The 9,853-nt window shown below is 37.7% G+C and overlaps 1 protein-coding gene across 1 annotated transcript in view; it reads left to right on the top strand.

Moving 5' to 3' along the window:
• Positions 1-606: 606 nt before the first annotated feature.
• Positions 607-9,853, top strand: part of LOC121300694 (receptor-type tyrosine-protein phosphatase S-like) — a 139,987-nt gene continuing 130,740 nt past the window's right edge. Inside the window, exon 1 of the mRNA XM_041229381.1 lies at positions 607-712. The gene's annotated coding sequence lies outside the window, so the exon portion shown is untranslated. The remainder of the gene's footprint in view (positions 713-9,853) is intronic.

Below are 9,853 nucleotides of genomic sequence, written 5' to 3'. Positions count from 1 at the left end.
TGCCTCCGTTATCTAGGTGGTGCATTATTGAAGGAACTTACTCTGTCTTCTATACAGTGTTAGTAAACTGCTATAAGTTTGGCAGTTCTTCATAAGTAATAATAACGTATGATTGACAGTCTGTGATTTATGGTTGCTGTCCCGAATGTGTAATATAGACATTATCGATAGTAAACATAAGACATTCAATTTATAACAAATAAATAAATAGGACAAGTGACACAAAAAAAAAAAAAAAAAAGTTCCACGTACATATGGACCTTTAAGAATACATTTTCACCTCTGTCATATGACGAGGGAGCCTTTTTCTCCTTATTATCATGCATGTACCTATTTATTCATGAGTTCATTTTCTGGGACGGCATGACGACTAGACTCTCCCCCCTTTTGTAGGCGTGATATCCCAGCCTATGTCATCACATCGGGGGGGGGGGGGGGGGGGTGAGGGTGTGTGTGTGTGTGTGTGTGTGTGTGTGTGGACGATGACATCACCCGGCTGCTTGTTCTCCGGTCAGCTGTGGGTTTGTTGAGAGGGTTTGAGAAGCATTTCTGCAAAATCACACACACTGAGCATTCAGCGGGATTTAAACTCTGTACACTCAGCGGCAGCCGCGCTTGCTGGATCTGCGGCAGGACACGGGATTAATTTTACAGGAAGATGTAAGGGTGCACAAAGCAATAATAAGAAAAGCCCATTCAGTCATCATCAAAGGTAAGAAAAAATCGTCCCTTTTGTTTCTACTGCCACTGATGTGATGGCACGCTTCTGATGTGCCATTGATGCTGAATTTGCAAAGGTGCCCTTTTTACCTGCAAAGAGAAGGTGTAAAAGAAAAGGACGTCTCGCTGCGAGGAACGTGGTAAACGGTTCTATTGGTTTTTATTTATTTATTTGGTATTATTATTATTATTTACACGAATCAACGGATGCAATTTTAAATTTGAAGGCATTTGGATGCTATGAACTTAGTATTGATATTGCAAAGATGCCTCGAGTGGAACAGTACTGGGGGCAGTGGCTCCCAGGTTAAGATGAGCCCGCTGTGCACACTGCGAGGAACCGTTACCGTGTTTCTTTGTTTATCGGTAAACCTCGCTCTGCACACTTCTATCAAGTGTGGGGTGTGCGTCAGACTTCTTCTAAGTTAACAAAGATTTTATATATATATATATATATATATATATATATATATATATATATATATATATATATATATATATATATATATATATATATATATAGATATAGATAGAGAGAGAGAGAGAGAGAGAGAGAGAGAGAGAGAGAGAGCACTGTAGAGGAGTAGAAGTAATGACCATTGATAATAAAATCATACAAAAATCCTATCCTACTCCTTCCAATATGAAATGACTTCACGTTTCAGTTTACTGATAGATAATAATAAATAAATTATTATTATTTATTATTATTATTATTATTATTATTATTATTATTATTATTATTAAATCACGTACATATTATGTGTTAAATTGACACGCCAGTATTAAACATGTTTACTCATTGTTTAAGTGAAGACTTGACTGGTGGTGGGTTGGATTTTTAACAAATCATTGTATCATCTTTATTGCATGAAATGATTCGATGCGTGCAAGCTACGGGAAAAATACATAAATAAATAATTAGCATTATAGTTATTATAGTTAATAGTTATTATGTAGATGGCAGTCTCTGTTTAAACTGTGAGTCAGGACTAGCCTGCAGGAGGCAACGCGATGCAGGTTGCCACCTCTTGTGTGTTATTTTGTATATTCGGTATCTGGGGATTCCTTTGAAATGTGTTTCCAAAGTGCCGGGGGTATTTTATTTATTTATTTATTTATTTATTTATTTCAGGAAAGTCCTGAATGTCGGAAACCATTCACAGTTTAACATTGAGCAGTAAAGTCATTTGTACAGAGTATGCACTGTTTACATAGCCCTGCCTTCATTGGTTGTACAAATGTACATGGCCTTTTATTAAGTTTCTAATGCCTTGGGGTACTCTAATAATAATAATAATAATAATAATAATAATAATAATAATAATGAAATGCTATTTTTTGTAAATGCGGAACCTTTGTTTTTTCCTGTTAAGTGAAATCCTCGCAAAGATCAGAGCAGTAAATTCTAGCAGTGTGGGATTTCGAGCATAGATTCGGTGCCTGTGAGTGCTTATGTTCGTAGCAAGATTATTCAAAGTGGTTCTCTTTACTTCCAACTCAGAGTTTAAAAACTCCGACAGGCCCAGCACTGGGTAGCGTGGAAGATTAATATTAATACGAAGCAGGAGTAGTGAAGAGAATAGGTAATGGGATTCTTGCTTTTTTATGATGGTTGGAAATGGCTCTGGGGTTAGTATTGTAATAAAATCATACACTGTATTAGCATTTCCCATTACACCACAGCGCTTGTGAAATATGGAACAAAGCGTTCTTGTATATTTGGCTGTATATTCTATTAAAGTGAAACGTGTTCTTTCTGTTTCACTCGGTACAGGGCTAGTATGCTATATGCACCACACCCCTTCAGCATGCATCTTTGAGAGAAATGTTACCAACGTTAGACTGGCATTGCAATCGACATGCTTATGTTGCATCTCATGAGACCTCATTGGAAAAGCTGCACATTTACCACACCAGAAGATATAAACGGCATCAGCCACGGAATATACGCGGATTTTTTGCTGTTGGTTTAATAATTAGCAAACAAAACGCATGCGTAACATTCGGCACAGTCTCACGCTATCCGACCTTAAACGTATTTTAGTTAAGAAAACAGCTGCGGTAAGTCACACGCATCTCTTCTCGCTCAGAAGGAGAAATCCTTACATTGTGTCTGTTGCAGCACCTTTAGGGAACGCCAGTGCGTTTAGGATCGGAGACAAGTCCGCTTCCCCTTATATCGCTTGTGATTTATTCCCCCTGTTTCAACAAGCACGGTGGGCGCACACTAGGTGAAGGAATAAGCACTTTGTTTCGTTTAAGGATACAGCCACTTCTTCGGCAAGCGTGCAGTGAGCAAAACAGCAATTATCCACCGAGTGTGGTCATAACAGGTGCTTTGGAAACTGCTGTTAAAGCATTATAGACACAACAAATACAGAGGTTCAGGAAAAGCAGCTTGCAACACGTTTGTTTTTAGATGTGGTTTATTTCCCGTAACGTATAAAAGGTATTTTCCTATATATATATATATATATATATATATATATTATATAATATATATTATAGATATTATATATATATATATATATATAATGTGCTATGATTATGCATAGGGCAATTACGTAAGAGTCAAACTGTCTCTCAATTTATCCTGTTACATTCAAAATAACAAATAGAACCAAATCTGCAAAATAAATAAATAAGTACAAAATAAATAAGCAGCTAAGATTCCGTCTGTTGGATGTACTAAATGGCTGGTTTGTCGTCCAGGAGGCTTTATTCGTTTCGTTGTGGTGCTTGACTGTTTCTCCCTCCCACTGAGTTCAAAACCCCATGGCAACCTGGCATTCCGCCGCCATTTTACCCTCGTCACATGATCCTTCTGATTGCAGGTTTCATTCAAAAAGTTTCATTCAAAAGTCGAATGAAAAATGTTGGCAGTATTCCTGAATGTGTTTCCGCTAACTATATGATACCATTGTGATATTGGGATATTGAAATATGATTGAATAGCGGCATGGGAAATTAAAGAGGGTCATAACGTTTTTAACTGTTTCTGTATAGGAATGCAATTTTGTCAATCATGCATATAACAACCACTCATGGAACCTACAACTCGTGTTAATATACAGATGATATAACATGTTAAATATACATTAGTCTTCAACCTACTGGGACTCAATCCAGTGCGTGTGTATGTAAGGCATGCATAGTTTTTTTTTTTTATTATTTATTATTATTATTATTCATGTGATCTTTATTACCAGTTTAACTGTTCTTTTTGACCAGTTGTACTTTTCCAGTCTGCCCAGCATGAGTCAGAAGAGCTCTGTGTAAAGTTTGCAAACCGATTTCAAGTCTATAAGCTGCGACATCCAGGTTTTAGTAAGTGTGCGTGAAGTTTGAAGGGCAGAAAATAACAACTTTATGCAAATCCCTGCCTTGGCAGTGTGGATGTTTAATTAGAAGCAGAGAGCTTGTTCGTTGTCACCTTCAGATAAATAGTCGGTTTGGCTTTAATGTCGGCTGTGAGATTGGAGAATTTGAATTTCTAAACAGTAAAATGTCAATGTACGATGACAGCGTAGCGTGAGAGAGAGAGAGTCTAAGCAGAGAACAGTACTAGATACCATATGGTCACTCACTGCTGTGTTATAATACCATATTTTATGTACTCTTGAAATGTTGTATTTTGTCAAACAATAAGTCATCTACTCTACTTGGTTAAGTGTTATCCTAGTGTTGGTTTTAATATTATCTGGGAATGTGGCTGTCATATTGAGCCATTCTAAAACATTTCAGCAGCTGACAACCATCAGTTGAAAATTGTCGAGCACTAGCATAGCGTTGCTAAAAAAAAAAAAAAAAAAAACAAACAAAAAAAAAAAACAGCCTTGAATTTTCCATATCCTCTTATACATTGTGTTTTCTTTTGAAAAAGGAAAGATCTAGCTGTTTAAATACCAGCGGGTTTCAGATATAAATTGCTTCCTGTTCCACACCTTGAGTAGACACTTAAATAAATGTTGCCAACAAGATGTAACACACAGCTCCAAAAAATGTCTTGCACTGGACTGTCTCGCTGCGCAATCAATAAGGAGAGAGTGGGGAAGGAAGCTGGCTCCTGTGATAGGCAGCCAAGAAATCCCTGTGCTGCAGAGTTAAGAGTCTGCTTATTGCTAACAAACGTCACGCTTGGATATCTATGTTGTTACTGTACCAAGAAAATCGACCCAGGGCCTGAGATTCAGTGCTGGGCATGTTTTTAAATAAGTAATGCTGTGTAGTCATGGTTTTGAGATTGCCCAAAGCAGGTTTTTTAGCTAGGCAGGGGCCAAATTCTCAGACTATATTTTTATTAGCACTGGAAAGAATAAACACCAATTGCAATCCAAAAAAACCCCAAACAAATAAGCTATGTAAAAGCCCCTGCATTAAACGTCTGAGTTGTTTGTTCCTTTCTGTAAAAAAAAAACAAAACAAACTTTCTTATCTGGCAAGCTTTGAGAATCTGTAGTCTGTGTAATGTTGAATATATAATATGCAATTCCGAGTTGTCACACAACATATCTTTTGATATGTTTGTTTTTCACATGACCTGTTATCTTGTGAACGCAGTAATTCCTTTTACAGACTGAGAAATGACCGCCAGCCCTGCTGAAGAAGGTGCATGGAAGGATGATAATAAAAAAAAAGCCACAGCTCTTCGCATTGATCACATCAATAGAGTCATCCGTTTTGGGGTTTGAACGGAAGTGCAGAAAGCTGCCGTCCTGCTTTGAATTAATCATGAGATCCTGCCCTGGCTCGGAGCTCACTAAGTGCTCTGCGCAGACGGCTTGCTGCTGTGTGTTGTAAGGGCTCCTGCGCCTGATGGCTTTAAGAAGAAGGTCCAGGCTTCTGTGTAAGCCAGCATAGTGAGAGTGTGTTTTATCCTGTACAAAACACACCCTTTGATTCTATCTCGTGATTATTGTGATCAACAGCTACAGAGAAGAATAGCTTGGCACCATCCATTAACAATCCCTCTCCACTCTCTTTTATCCACATGTCTGTTTTTGTGTTGGTTTTTCAAGTGATTTGCAGCAAACACAATCAATCCTGTTTCCTCATGATGTACACCCGCTCGGTGTATTGTTCACAAATGTGTAGTTTTGAATGATATCTACGTTTTAGCAAACATGACAACTGGTGCTACACTAGGTTAAAGACATCTTGATTTGCAGGCCCTGCTTTCCAATAATCTTGCACTTATTTCCCCTGAAGAGTGACATTGTCCCTACCCCTTTGGGGTCATCTTTCCTGGCAGTAACCAATCAGGTGCTGACATGTTTTGCAGGCAGTATCACGCACAGTCCCCAAGACACTGCTGAGGGAAATGGCCTAAAGTACAATAGGAAGTGTAAGTCTAACAACTTCCTCCAAATAAAGCCAGGCAAACTGATAACTTCCTATAACCTAGTGTGGCTACAGATTTATTGTTCAGAAATGAAAATACATATTTGCTTTGTGTGTTTCTTTTAAAACTGTACATTTGAGACTTACAATATGTACCGAACACAAGCCTATGCCAAATACAGTTTATAGAAATATTTATCTAGCTCCAACCACTTTACATTGGAAATACCAGGGGTATATAGCACACACTTTTGTGTAAATGGACACACGGCTGAGAAATGTATTATTTAAACCATTGTACTGCACTATTTAAAAGATGCATCTCCCTGTTGCAAGTCTGTTTTGGTCATGATAGAAAGTCTTTGACAGAAGGCTGATAATGAAGTATCCAGTCTGATGGTTTCCATCTCCAAAACAGCTTTTTGTCCATGCCTTGTACTATACATGTATATGCATTTCACATGCATCTGTTTTTAGATTGGTTTTCCAAACAGACAAGGTTAGTGAATCTATCTCCCCATTCATAGTCCCCTTTGACAGTCCTTGCTTGCCTACTACTCTCCCCTGAAGGTCATGTCTGCTGTGATGCTTGCATCACAGTGCTAGTGTTTTATAGAGCTGTGTGTCACAGCGCCTCTTAGTCTCCCAGCTAAAAGGGTCTGCATGTTTCCTTCCGTTTAGTCTCTTGGACAGATAGACACATTAGCCTCCATTCAATAAAACATGAGAATGTTTTAAGTCGAAGATGCTCATCTTTGCAAGTCAATTTCACTTTAGACACAAACACTCTGTTAAGGGCTAAAGAAAAAAAATGATTGGAATTCATAATGGTATTTTAATTTCGTGTATTTTTTACATATCTTTTTTTTGATTAGGGTATTGATCATTAGTTTTGTACCTTGTACTTACCTGTATGAGAGGTATTTTGATGGAAAACACATTGTTATGCAAACCCTTATTAAAGGATCCTCAATGGCAATCGAGTGGCACTACAATAGACTGCAATAGTGTGCATGTGTATATATATATATATATATATATATATATATATATATATATATATATATGTATATAGTGTACAGTGTACAATACATTGGCATTTTGCTAAGCAACACCACTGTTGTGAGTGATAGTGGAATTGTCTTCAAGAAGTTCTACCTTTTAATGGGATTACTTTATCATTCCAAACTACTAAAATACAAGCACATAACACTGGGTGTAATGTCCACACATAAGCGCTTGTACCTATCAGAACAATACAATTGCTGTATCATTATAGCCCTGCTTTAAAGGGCATAAAACAAACAACTGCTTTTATTGCTTTGCTCGTTGAAATCCTCTGCACTGCCAGACTTGTCTTCTCTCCTCGAACCCTGGCAATTATATAGCAGTGGCTATAGGCACAGTCATTGACTTGCACATTAAAATGCAATTGGGAGGGGTCCTAGCCCTGAGTCCTAGCCCTTGTACATTTCATCTGGTGTAATAATAAAACACTCATACCCAACATTGATCCCTCAAAAAATAATCCGTTTAGGTTCCCGGCTGCAGCAAACAGATCTGAAATGATTTATTTGAACAGTGAAAAAGCTGAGCTCTTTGAATATAAAACGGTGCTGTGATAGAGAGCGAGAGAAAGACAAAGGGTGTTGTAGTGTTAAACTCGTAGTAAAAGCAGGAATGGAGCAAACTGCTGTGCATGAAAGTCTTATTTCCACCCTTGTATAATGTAATTAGTCAATGCATCATGTGCATATTAGTGAAAGAGAACAGTTTAATTAAAATTGAACCATTTTCCCGTACTCTGCATGTTGAATTTGTTGTTTGTCCAGCGCCATTGATTATTGTATTTTTTTTCAATTGTTTTACCTCTCATTGATTCATGAATGGATGACTTCCTATATTAACCACAGTGGTTCTGCATGAGTGGGCGAGTGCACTTGTCTGTGTAAGCAAGGATTGCCCTTAATAGAAATCGCTGGTGAAATAATGGAAAAACCACAGTAGACTTTACATTTCAGTTCCTTTTTTCTGGAGAATCCTAACTGCCTGCCCTGAACCAACGTGCTCATTCTACTGAAGTCGCATAACAATGGGAAGTCTGCTGGACTTTACACTGTTTCCTGGGTGATTGTCACTTTTGACCTTTTTCATATCTTAGAACTAACAAGGATTATGGGATATGGAGAACTTATGGTGATCCTGTTTTTACTCTTACGTGCTTGTTAGGAACCCTCATCCTCACCAATCTTTCAGTCTTCTAGTGGTATGTTTTTAAAGCGTATGCAGGTTTGGTTGATGGAAGTCTTACAGTGCAAACCAGTAAAAAAAAACAAAAAAAAGTGGAAGTCAACCAACAGTGGTAAATCTTTGAATCTACTTAAGTAGAAAGTGCCGGGATAGTAATAAATTCAGGATTAGGCTACCTTACTCAGGAGTGCAGGTTTTTTTTTTCCCCCCTCTGTTTTTTTAAATCAAAGTTTATTTAAAGCTTAACCTATGTCTGCTTTGTTCCAATTCTTTTTTTTTTTTCTGTCTCACAAATTGAGTCGCTAAAGGCCACGGCCCCCTATATTTTGTTTTTGTTATTTTATGTTTTGAGCAAACATCAAGATCCCAGAGGAAAGTTGCTTTTTCACAGTGTTCTTGAAGATGGTAATGAGATCTTTAACTCAAGCACTGCACATACTGCCTAGCAGAGTGACTCTTTAGTTACTGGACTAGCCACTGCAAACTGCTTATCACATCTTCATGTTCATTTCACAGTCTTCTCTGAATAGACATGAACTTGTGGTTTATATGAAGTTTCCTGTGATGATATAGCATATTATCTTCAGTGTATTGTACTAGGGTAACACAAGGGCAGCCAGTGGTACGGTATTACTGTATGGTATAACAGTGTTATACAGCAGTACACATTGTACACTGCAGTAGCATTGCATCTCAGTACAAGCCAGTGTTCTGCTGTATCAGGACCCCTATACAATGTGTATTCTAAATCCATTGTATTCTCATAATGGTTCTGATAAGGCTCCTTCAAGATATAACACTCAAGCGTTTTTAAAATTGTATCCCAGTGATATTATGCATCGTTTCTTTGATGTGGCACCAAGGGTTTAAGCCGAAATGCTTTCAACAGACAGAGATTGATTTCCAAGTACATGTATGGGTCACGAACCTTCTGGGTTGTTATTTTTTCCCTTTTTAAAAAACCATGAAGTGCCCTGTATGTATGTTGCACAGTCCCATTCTGAAATGCTGCAGAGTGCAGCCACGCCTGTCATGTGATTGTCATTTGGGATTTCATTGGAAAGACAGAAGGAATTCTTTGACGAGAAGCTCATTACAGCTTGGGGTGCAGTTCAAACTAGGCTAATGGCTGCCAACCCTTTCTGTCTTATTAATGTATAAAGGACTGTAGTACATGGGTGTAGTGCCCTATTTAAAAAAAAAAAAAAAATCCTGCATTTCTTTTTGAAATTGCACTTTATTAGTGCGGTTCATCTTACATATTTAAATACAACAATATTGCACAAACCTTGCATAGACAGTTACCTGAAAAGGTGACGTTTTTATAGGATGGCGAGCAATATCACACAATTATATTTCATACCATAAATATATTAAACCTCTGCACGGTCTTGATATGTCGGTGTTTGTATCTGCTATGAGATATCAGCATTGTCCACTGCTAATCTGCAGAGGTAATACAGAGGTGAGAGCATTGCAGTACGGTTAACAAATCTGTCAGAGTTGAAAACTTCTAATATATAACAAATACATGCTTGCA

Source organism: Polyodon spathula, chromosome 26 (assembly GCF_017654505.1).
Source record: "Polyodon spathula isolate WHYD16114869_AA chromosome 26, ASM1765450v1, whole genome shotgun sequence".
Classification (NCBI taxonomy): Eukaryota; Metazoa; Chordata; class Actinopteri; order Acipenseriformes; family Polyodontidae; genus Polyodon; species Polyodon spathula.
This window is presented reverse-complemented; position numbering and strand designations above follow the sequence as displayed.